General features: G+C 36.9%; 1 pseudogene; it reads right to left on the bottom strand.

Annotated features, from left to right (window-relative positions):
* Positions 1 to 4,399: 4,399 nt before the first annotated feature.
* LOC121391786 lies at positions 4,400 to 9,521 on the bottom strand (annotated as a pseudogene).
* Positions 9,522 to 10,533: the final 1,012 nt, after the last annotated feature.

Here is a 10,533-nt window from a genome sequence, read left to right on the forward strand (position 1 = left end):
ATTTTGTCTTCCAGCGACTTGTCTTTACTCCCTCCTGTTGTAGAGGACGATCATCGTAGATCATGTGCATACGACTCATCTCTGCGAGGTTTTGTTATGGGCGTGGCTCTAATCAAATAAGCTACGCCTACCGAAGTGTACACATGGCCTCTGCAGATGCTCTTGGAGATGATGATTGGTGGCTGGAGCCTGAAGAGAGAGAACAAAGAAAGAGAATAAAGAGATAAGAAGACTTTCAAAGAAAGAAGAATAAGAGAAGAAAAATTACTGATGTTTTATCAACTGCTCAAGTATGTCATCATTTTGACTGATACCTGTACATACACTCTTGTTCCCGCCTGAGTCTCAGACCATCCTTCATTCTTCCAGTAGACAATATACTGAACTATTGACAGCATTGCAGCCACAGCTTGATAAATTGACAGCTGTTGAGGCTCAAGAAATACAATTAAAAAGTACGTTGACCACACCTCCCAGTTATTATAGAACATTTTGTTAATAGAGAAAAATTTTTGTACATTGCAAGTGAAAAAATGAAGTGGGTGTGGTCATTCCTTTTGATATCTACTTACAAACTGGTACGACTTGTTATATTATTGACCACACCTCTTTTATTAGCTAATTTTAGTATGTCCACACTGGAATGAGTGGATTAAAAATGGACTGTCTGAACAGGTTCATGGATCACCTCACATTATGTAATATTTAGTTCTGCTAAAAGAGCTATAGAGTTAAAAATGTAAGTACATCCATTTTTTAACCATTTGTTGATCAATCCATTCATCCATTTGTCTGTCTATCCATCCATTTATTCATTCCACCCTCTATGTTCTTATAAATTTACTTATCTATCTATTCATATTTTTTACCAATTTATTATTTCTTAATAGTTTATTTTAGACAAGCCTCTAATTTTTATAAAGAGAGGTTGCCAAGTTTTTGCAAAAACATCAAAGTTAGTTCATTAGTCATAATGGCATCATTCCATTCACTGTCTGTCAATAGCTTGAAGATCAGGTGACTCATCTAACAGTCATGTGACTCATATCGCAGTAGCCACACCAACAGACTACAAAAGTTATTAAGTAATAAAGCACTAGTACTGTCTCAATTAAACTGGTCATACTGGATTGGTACTGGAGAAACAAGAAATTAAAAACGACTTACAGATATACCAGAGGTATATGCATTAATGATGTATGATGATGTCATAGTTTTGATTCTATATTTAGATATGGAGGGACTTTTCTATACTATATATAAATCATCTTAATGAATTAGTGACAAATGGACAAGTAAAGTGGGACTGTATTAATAATTAATTAATTGATTATTAATTATTATTATTAATTTATTATATGACTAATTCCTCAATGTCATCTTCAGTTGCTGACATCTTCCTAGTAGCCACACCCAGTCCGTTCATTGTAGTGGCATTGTTGATTTCTCTGGTTGTCCAATTCCTACTTTCTTTTTCCCACGGATATGTCTGCGATGAGAACTACCAAAGATTGGGATTTACCTGACGTGGTGTGTCACTCTCTAGTCCCCCTCCAAAGATCAGTCCATCACTAAATAATCCAGCTGGTTTAGTCTCCTTCCCAGCTCGACGTCCCCATATTTGGTTGTCTCTGAGTCTAGAACAGTTTTTCAGTTCTCTTATTTCCATAGTTACCTTCTCTTTTGTTCCTGCGGTTACCGCTATCATGATCATCCCTCTTGTTGCCATAGCTACCAGTTGTTTTTCCACTGCCATAACGATCTTCAGCACTTGCCATGGCAGGCAAACCTCGATGCTATTTTCAATACGTTCTGGCCAACTTAATAAGGAGGTGGAGCTTGTATCTTTGGTAACAGAATCATGACTGTCACTTGTTGCATCAGTAGTGGCTTTGTGTAGGAAAAAGTTTTGTTAAAAGATCACTTTTTTCCTTACTTTGAGTGGGTGGGCTTCATGTAAAGGTGTTGTAATTGGATTGGTTACACTACTAGTAGTGGTGGTAGAAGCTACAGAAAACCTGTTTTCAAAACTGGTTAGGTTAGAATTGGTTGTAATAGAAGTAGAAATACTGGAAACTTGTTTTCAAAAACTTGTTAGAACAGGATTGTTTGCAGTAGTAGTATGCACTGTTGAAAACTTGTTTCAAAACTGGTTATACTAGTGGTAGCAATAGTTGTAGTGTCTGTGTTGGAAATAATTTTTTCTAGTAACTCTTTCTTTTATCAGAGCCTAGCAAATGAGAAGGTGGAGTGTTAGGAATGTTCTCTCTCCCCAGTGGATGAGATCCAATTGGAACATCCTTTGATGATTCAAGTGTTGATTGCGTATAATTCGGTTTAATAGATTGGTTTCCAATAGTATGGTCTTAATATCAGAGGTTGTTGTAGTTTGGTTCATAATTTGGTGATGATTGTAATGATATGTCCATTAATGGAATGTCAATATCTTCATGTGTTGTCCTGTTGATGAGGAGGTGGAGTTTGAGTAGGTTTAAAACTGTTCTATGTTTGGGTGTATGAGTAGTAGGGGGTGTGGTTTTAGATAACGGAGATGTGATATATGAGACTTGAGATGGTATTGATATTGGAGGTGTAGGCTTACTTACAGGAGTGGGTGGTGTTGCCATAGTAACTGGATTACTACCCACTTTACTTGTCCCTACCTTGGTAGGAGATTTATGGGTAAATCCTCTTGTTGTCCCGGTAATTTTCCTCGTTAGATTCCAAATCAGTTGAGGCTTGATGTTTTGGAGATAAGAGTATTTCATTAACCATGATGAATCAGTTTGACAACGGCAACTTTTACCACTGGTTTTGTTACCAAGATGGCATTGATAAATGGTGGGTGAGATAGGGTAGTTTGTGTGCCTTGATTATCGTTCATTGGCAAAGGGGATAAGTTAGTATGTTGAATACGTTGACTATATATGTTAGTAACATCTAGTAACCTCTCTCTCTCCTACAATAATAGAAATGATAATACCAATAGTTTGTAATATAGTATTTTAAGACTTACTCTTAGTTGCCAACGGATTAGTCTGTTCTCTTCTCTCATCACTTCTAATTCTTGAGTGACTTGTCGATTTTTGGTTAATATCATTTTCACTTCTTGTTGTGTGTTTTCTTTGTTATCTCCAATGAATGCTCCAAATTCTATAAGAAAAATATTACTCCTAAGATAGCAGCTATATGTACTTTCTACTATTGTAGGATGTGTGTATACTCTATTATTAAAATTACAACAATGAACTTAGATAGAGGAAACAATAAATCATTTATTATTTACATAAATTTAGATAGTCCAGACAATATTGTTTATTATTCACTGATAAACATTGATATCCAGTTTGTATATAAGCCAGCTACTTCTATTCAGTTTTAACATTTGGACTAACTCTCTGGACAGTAAGAGATAAGTCATTGTACTTACCGCTATTTTTTGATCTCTCTCTTTTAAGAGTTCATGAGTATCTTGTAGTTGGAAAACCAGTTCTTCACGTTCGGGAGACCTCGTTTCTTTACTAATGACTCACTTTTCTTAATCCGTTCATGAGCTTTTCCATAATTCAGTACTAAATGTAGAACAAGAACTAACTTCATTTATTGCAGGAGATATGTACCTCATCTCATTGTGACGTCGGTGTAAGTCTGTATTGTTATGTTGAGTATGTCGTATTTGATTTCTTAGAACCTCACTTCCTCTTTGTGTTTTTTGAGTATCGTGGGTAGTTCCCCTTCTAGTCTGGAGATACCTGTTAACTCCTTTTCATAACGGATCTAGATGAATAATAGATAAAAGGTAAATAACAATGGATGGATGGATGAATGGATAGAATGAACAATGGCAAATGAAGTAGATCATATGTAGATAAATTGATTTGTATGTAAATACAATTTGTGTACTTGTAATCTCTTCAACATTTGATTTTCTTTTTTCATTTCCTGAAGTTCATGTTTTGTTTCTGACAATTTGCTAAACAATGTCTTTATCTCAAGATCTTTTGAAGACAAAGACGATCATGTGAAGCCCCTGACCACGTCCTGGAGAGTGCTCTTTGGGCTCTATGTACAAGTAATACCAACACAATAAACATTATCATATAATCGACCTCCTTTACTTGTCTTATTAGCCTTAGGTGGTTGGCTTTCTTTTGGGGAGAGTTTTCTACTACTTCCTCCAGATATTTCCTCTTCAAAATCTCTTCATATTCGTAATCCTCCATATTCAATGTCTGTTTATTTAGTATTTACATTACCATAGAAACGCGACTGCCATACGCTATTCGGGGGTTAAATTGACGATAGTATTAATTTTACCGCGTAATAATATACTACAAATATGTCATGATTTCAGATACACCATAGTTTGTCATGTGTATAATACATCATATAATGCTTTTTAGTCGTCATCCCAGCTTTTGTTTTCCTTTGGTTTTGGTCCACCTGCTCTCTTTGCCATAATAATCTACAGAGATATAATGAGAGCTAATATAAATTTATTTTCCTTACTTGGTCTACTCGAAGGACTGTTGTGGCTGCATGAGTAGCTAATTTTATTCCCCAATAACGTGATAAGTAGAGATCACATATATGAGATGAACAGGCATGTTTGACATTGACTCCGCCTCCATCACTGTTTTCTAGATCAAGTCCAGCTGCTTTCTCTCCTTTCTGATGAGCAGCATTCAACTTAGATATAGCTCATTGGGCTAACGTTGGAAGAAAATAGAAATATATTCAATAAGATTCATGAACAGTAATTCTTAAAGTGTGACTTTACCTTGAAGCCGGCATTTCGGCCAAAGCTCTCGGAACAACTTCCAAAGCTCAGAAAATTTATGAATAGAATATTGTTCCATTCCTGGGCATGTCTACAGCAATATATCATCTGTCCATCTATTCATCTATGTATCCTCTCATCCATCTATGCATCCATTTATTAATCCATAAATCAGTACCTCTGCAAACTTATTGAGCTGTTTCGCTAGTTCTATCTCAGTAGCACCAGCTCCCGGAACTAACTGGTTATCTTTAGTAAGAGCCTTAAAAGTATTGATACCATCATCTAGTGCTCTCTCCACATCATCCATAATACTATCTGTTGAACCACGGACAACAATAGTAGATATCTGCTATCAGCTTATCTGGAGAGAAGTAAAGACCACACCTACTAACCACACCTACCTTGTCTAAATACAACAACATTGACATCACCAATTTCTTCTACTGTTACATAATCACAATGACCTGTTTCGTCTGGAGTTGGTGGTGTCCTAAAAGGGGTTTAAAATTAATTAAACACACATATATAAAACAAACCATTTTTGGTAAGGCAGTGGAACCTGTTGCTTTACAAACTCTTCTAACATCAAATTTGGATAGCAATCTAAAGTACATTAAAACCAGTTTATAAAACTGGTAAGGGTGAGTTGTTTACCTTATAGCCATAATTTTGTATTTGTTTAAAAAGTGTAGTGCTATTTCACCAAATTTACCACCACTGACTACAACATTACAACCAGCATCAGCAATAGCTTTGACTTGCTGTGTGTGTATGTGTGAAAGAGAGAGAGAGAGAGAGAAAGAGAGAAAGAGAGAGATGAGAGTTTACCTTTTCATCAATATATTGACTACTGATTCAATCAGATCTTCTTCACCTTTACTTAAATGACTTCAATTCATCAGCTGTTTGTATCAAAAACAGTGCCTTTAGTCTCTGTATTCATAGCATCGAAGGGCAATGGAATAAACAGCCACCTTGGCATGGTTGCCTTAGTAACATCACCTGTTTCAAAACATAATTACTACAATATAAGAGGAGATTACCTCACCTTCAACAACACGTTTGCAACACTAGACCCTTCATAACGTAGAGTTAAGTATACTGGATCCCTAGATAAGGAGGTGTTACCATGGATACATGTGTGCACTTTAACCTACCACAATTTTTGTGACTCTTACATTATCAACATTAAATTGACTGGATTGTCTGGTAGTACAGAAACTAAGGAAAATATTTGGTTGTTTATCATCATCAATTAACCATTTATTAATTAATTAATCTATTTATTAATCAATATATTTATCTATCTATCTATATATGTCATCTATTCATCCATTAATCCATCCATTTATCTATACCATCATCCTTACCACAAGCCTCGGCTGCTAGTCCAGCAAGGAAATCCTCATTTCCATATTGCATACTACAAATGGCATGTTTTAAACATGAGCTTATTTCCGCTTTAACTTTTAAAATCTTTGACGTCCAACAAACAGTGCTAGAGAGAGGAGAGAGAGAGAGGAGACGAGAGAGAGAGAGAGAGAGAGAGAGAAAAGAGAGAGCAGAGAGAGACAGAGAGGAGGAGAAATGAGAGAGAGACAGACAGAGAGAGAGACAGAGAGAGAGAGAAAGAGAGACAGAGACAGAGAACAGACAGACAGACAGAAGAGAGAGACGAGAGACTGCTATTTTGCATCTGTTAAAGTTCCCATACTTGGTAATATTTCTAAGGCTTTCTTAGATGCCATATTGTAACCTTCAATAATTTCACTTGGAGTAAGTCCCATACGAATCAAGTCTTCCGCTAGTTCTAATAACGCTCCACCAAACAGTAAAACAAAAAGTTAGTACATCTCCAACCTGATTATAAGTTTAATAGACCACACCCACTAATTAAGATTACCTCCTGATCTTGCATTTCCATGGCCATTACTAGATTTAGCTGCTGGATGTTCCACCTAGTTTTGTAAAATTCATTTATAGATCTACTATCCATCCATTCCATGTATTCAACTATCTACTCTATTAGTAAGACTAAGGCTGTCCAATTTAATTATCTATTCATCCATTATTCACCTCTAATTCTTTGATGACAGTTGCAGCATCATTTGTTACAAACAATTTCTCCAAATGATTTAATGACCATTTTGTTATACCTAAAGTCCATTAATTTATATTATTAAAATAACGAATAGGGAACATACCACAGGGTCCCATATGAAGACCGGGTAATCTTAGCAATTTGGCGGCAAGCATAATGTTTCTAAGGACAGCCTCATAGAACCCATGATAATGCTATTAAAAGAAAGATCAAGAAGCCACACCCATTAATTATCACACATGTATGATGTAATATGTTATACATGTACATTTTTGAAGCAGCAAAAATTTTACCTATTTAACTCCTTGCGTTCCTTCTTTTAGCATGCTGGCTAATCAGCCATTGGAATGGGTAAAGCCATCTTCTTGCCTTCTTTTCCGTGCTTACCTAATATACGGATAAGTATACGAAACGAACAACCCCGGGTAGAACTTGTAAGTGTTCAAAAATGGAGAGTTTGCAAGGGCCTTCAAGGTCGGCAAGCTGTAACAGTGTATCATTGAATGCATTGTGATTCTACACCTCGGCCGACTGATACAGTGACTCCATTTATAGAGGAGGTAGCTGCACAACTTGGCAAATCAACACGTACCGTTTCGATTCGCGTACATTTCGGTCTCACCTCCCCACCACCACCTCCCGAGCTCTATCTTTTTTTCTTATCTCTTGATCATGCCCACCACTAGAGAAAAACCTTCTAGAAGAAGAACAGGCTCTACTTTCTTCAGATTCCGGTTTTTACCTCACAGTCTTCCTCTCCACGGAGCCACACACTTCCTGAAGAAGAGTCCGACCCCTTGACTTGGATGGCGATATTTCCGGTCTTCGTTTAGAAAGTAGCACTACATCATTGACACTGCTGTATCCACGTGGGTGTGTTTCGGTCCAATTGAGGGTATGCCTACTTGTGACCAAGAGGTGTTAGAATGGTATGTAGCAATGAAAATGTCCATGTTCAATGTTCATGCATTCTGAATGTTTTGATTCCTTGGAAGAACAAATACTCAGTTGTTCTTCGCGGAATGAGTCGTGCTAGAAATTGGTCTGAGAAACAACGTAAACAAAATCTTTGGACTAAAAAAAAGGTTATGATTTAATCTTCCGATTCTGTACCTGTCGCTGTGGCAAGGGAACACCGGAAAAGAACCTTAACACGTCCTCAAACTGACGCCACACCCACGTCATCTTCCACTGCTGTCATGATTGCCACCTCTAGCAATGACAAATCGAAAAAGAAGCGTAAAAAGCACAAGTTTATCAGAAATCACCTCTCTCCATCACACCACTACCCACACGATCTAGAACCATAGTCAGCGGAATAGATGACTCCATTCTCAAGTGATAATGCGTTAATTTATTTGCAACCATTTGCTCATTGTACAGACTACTCCATTTTTGATCGGCTTCTTCCTCGACATTTAGTCAATGGTTACCACATCAAAATGGAAGATGATGGTTATGCAGCTGGTGATGACACTCGTTCATTTGTGTTAAGTAGTCTCGCTTTTCAGCACACAACACACCATTCATGTGTTCTTTGTGAAGATCAATTGTCTGTGTATGATCGTTGACCCACTCATCACGGAACCTATTTATCTTTCTCCTAAACTCCTCGTGATACTTCTCTCTAGAAGTCGCAAGGAAAGGGAGATGACCCACAATATATATCGGCGGTTTGTCTCCGCTGTATGGTAGGATTGAACAATAAGTTACATGTAAAAATTGTCATCAACATTGGAATGGACTTTTTCATCAAAATTGCTGGTACAATGTATAAGTTTGATCTGTTTTGCTGCCACAACCTGTGTGTTCAGTAGTGTTCAATGTTAATAATTGTCAAGACCCCTTGGTGGGATCCTCTAACACCTTTATACTTTATTAAACGTTCACTCAACCTCTCTTCACTCGTTGATTGCCTCATGTTCATAGAAACTCGTGATTTCATTTTCCTCAAGCCTATGACCTCGATATCGCAAAAATTGCTAATGCTCTGTCCGAATCTCAAGTAATTTGCTTGTAATTTTGAAATTTTGAAATTTATCACAACCTTCTCTATCTCTCTCTCTCTCTTTGTGCCAACAAACATTAAAATCTCATCCCAAACATTGTTTATTACAAAATCTCCCCTAATAATAATTAGTTAATTATTATTTTATTAATTTAACTTTTGTAAGATAGTTCCCCTTGTCCCTCATTTTTTATTGGACATAGTTAAACTATGATAATAATAATATAATAATAATAAAAATCTAATTAAAAGTTCCTGAACACTCAAAGAAAACATTACAATATCTTAAAGAGGGCCTGAACACTACTAAAAAGACAACTTTGGGTCCTAAAATATTTAAACATTGATCAATCTGCATCGAGGTTCTTCTCAAACATGAACTCCTCAGAGGGATTTCGTCCTTAAGACGTTGGGACCCACGTCCTTGTTGAACAGTTCCACGAGAAACGTCGTTGAGTCCTGTCGATATCTACAAAGCTGGTTAATACCAATTAATACAAGTGGGTGTGGCTAACTTGGTAAGTCCTCGACTTACGAGTGGTCGCCACCACGAGCAGTTCCGCCACGATAACCACTCCACGATTGGTTTCATAGTATACTTCAGTGTCCTCAAGTCCACCAGTATCCTCCTAACAAAAAAATAAAACACTATATCCCATTTTAGAATTTACCGTCAGGAACTCCTCATCTCTCAATAATGTACTGTTATGTGAATAGAGTTGCTCTAGCGTGTGAAAAAGACAACTAGTAATATAGATTTCCACCAGTAAAGGAAACACAGCTAATCCCAGTAAATAGAAACAAGAAAAAGACCAACCAAAGGAAGGTCATAGCATATAGCACTACCACTCTTAGGAGGATCTGGTCCTACATTCAGCTGTGACCACGGCAAACCTTATCTGGGTTTGATTCAATATAATCAGTCCAAATCACACATGCCATTATCATAAGAACACAGAACATCATTAGTTTGCTCAAACGTATGTTGAATATCAAGACCTGCGATATCAAGGAGATAGAATAGGCAAATGCTAGCCTATATTGAAAGTGAAAACTAAATGCAACATTGTTATCTAACCTCTTTTGGTAGTGGTATATGATGGATCCATTTGTAAAACTTAAAACTCCTTCCTTCATCTAATCGTGCATCTATATGCATTTTAAAGTCCATTATTGTAAATATTTAATACTACAAGAACATTAACCACAGGATTTGATGAGAATCAAAACCAACAGCCTGACGGAATTTACGTGCCCACCGAAGTTTGGTCTCCAGCCAAAGTGGAAGTATTCAGTAACCCTAACTATTGGATAAGGCATCCCACGAAAATGAGCAGCTCGGAAACTCTTGGTTCAATCACCTGCAAAACGGACCGAAACAATACGCCCTTGAAACCATGGATTCTGCCCAATCGTCTTATAATTAATTTTTCACCCACTTCACCATTAATAAACTTCCTGTGTTTGAAAGATACAAAATAATTTCCTTTCCCACAATCTCTTTGCACCTTAACACTCAAGTATTCCCTTCGACAAACCTTTAATGGAGTTCACACCTCTCATCCGTATAAGGCCAAGGCACCGATTTTCAGTAGTAAACTTTGTAAGAGTTTACCCTAACATGTCCCGTATAACCACCCA

Source organism: Gigantopelta aegis, unplaced genomic scaffold (assembly GCF_016097555.1).
Source record: "Gigantopelta aegis isolate Gae_Host unplaced genomic scaffold, Gae_host_genome ctg2950_pilon_pilon, whole genome shotgun sequence".
NCBI classification, from domain to species: Eukaryota; Metazoa; Mollusca; class Gastropoda; order Neomphalida; family Peltospiridae; genus Gigantopelta; species Gigantopelta aegis.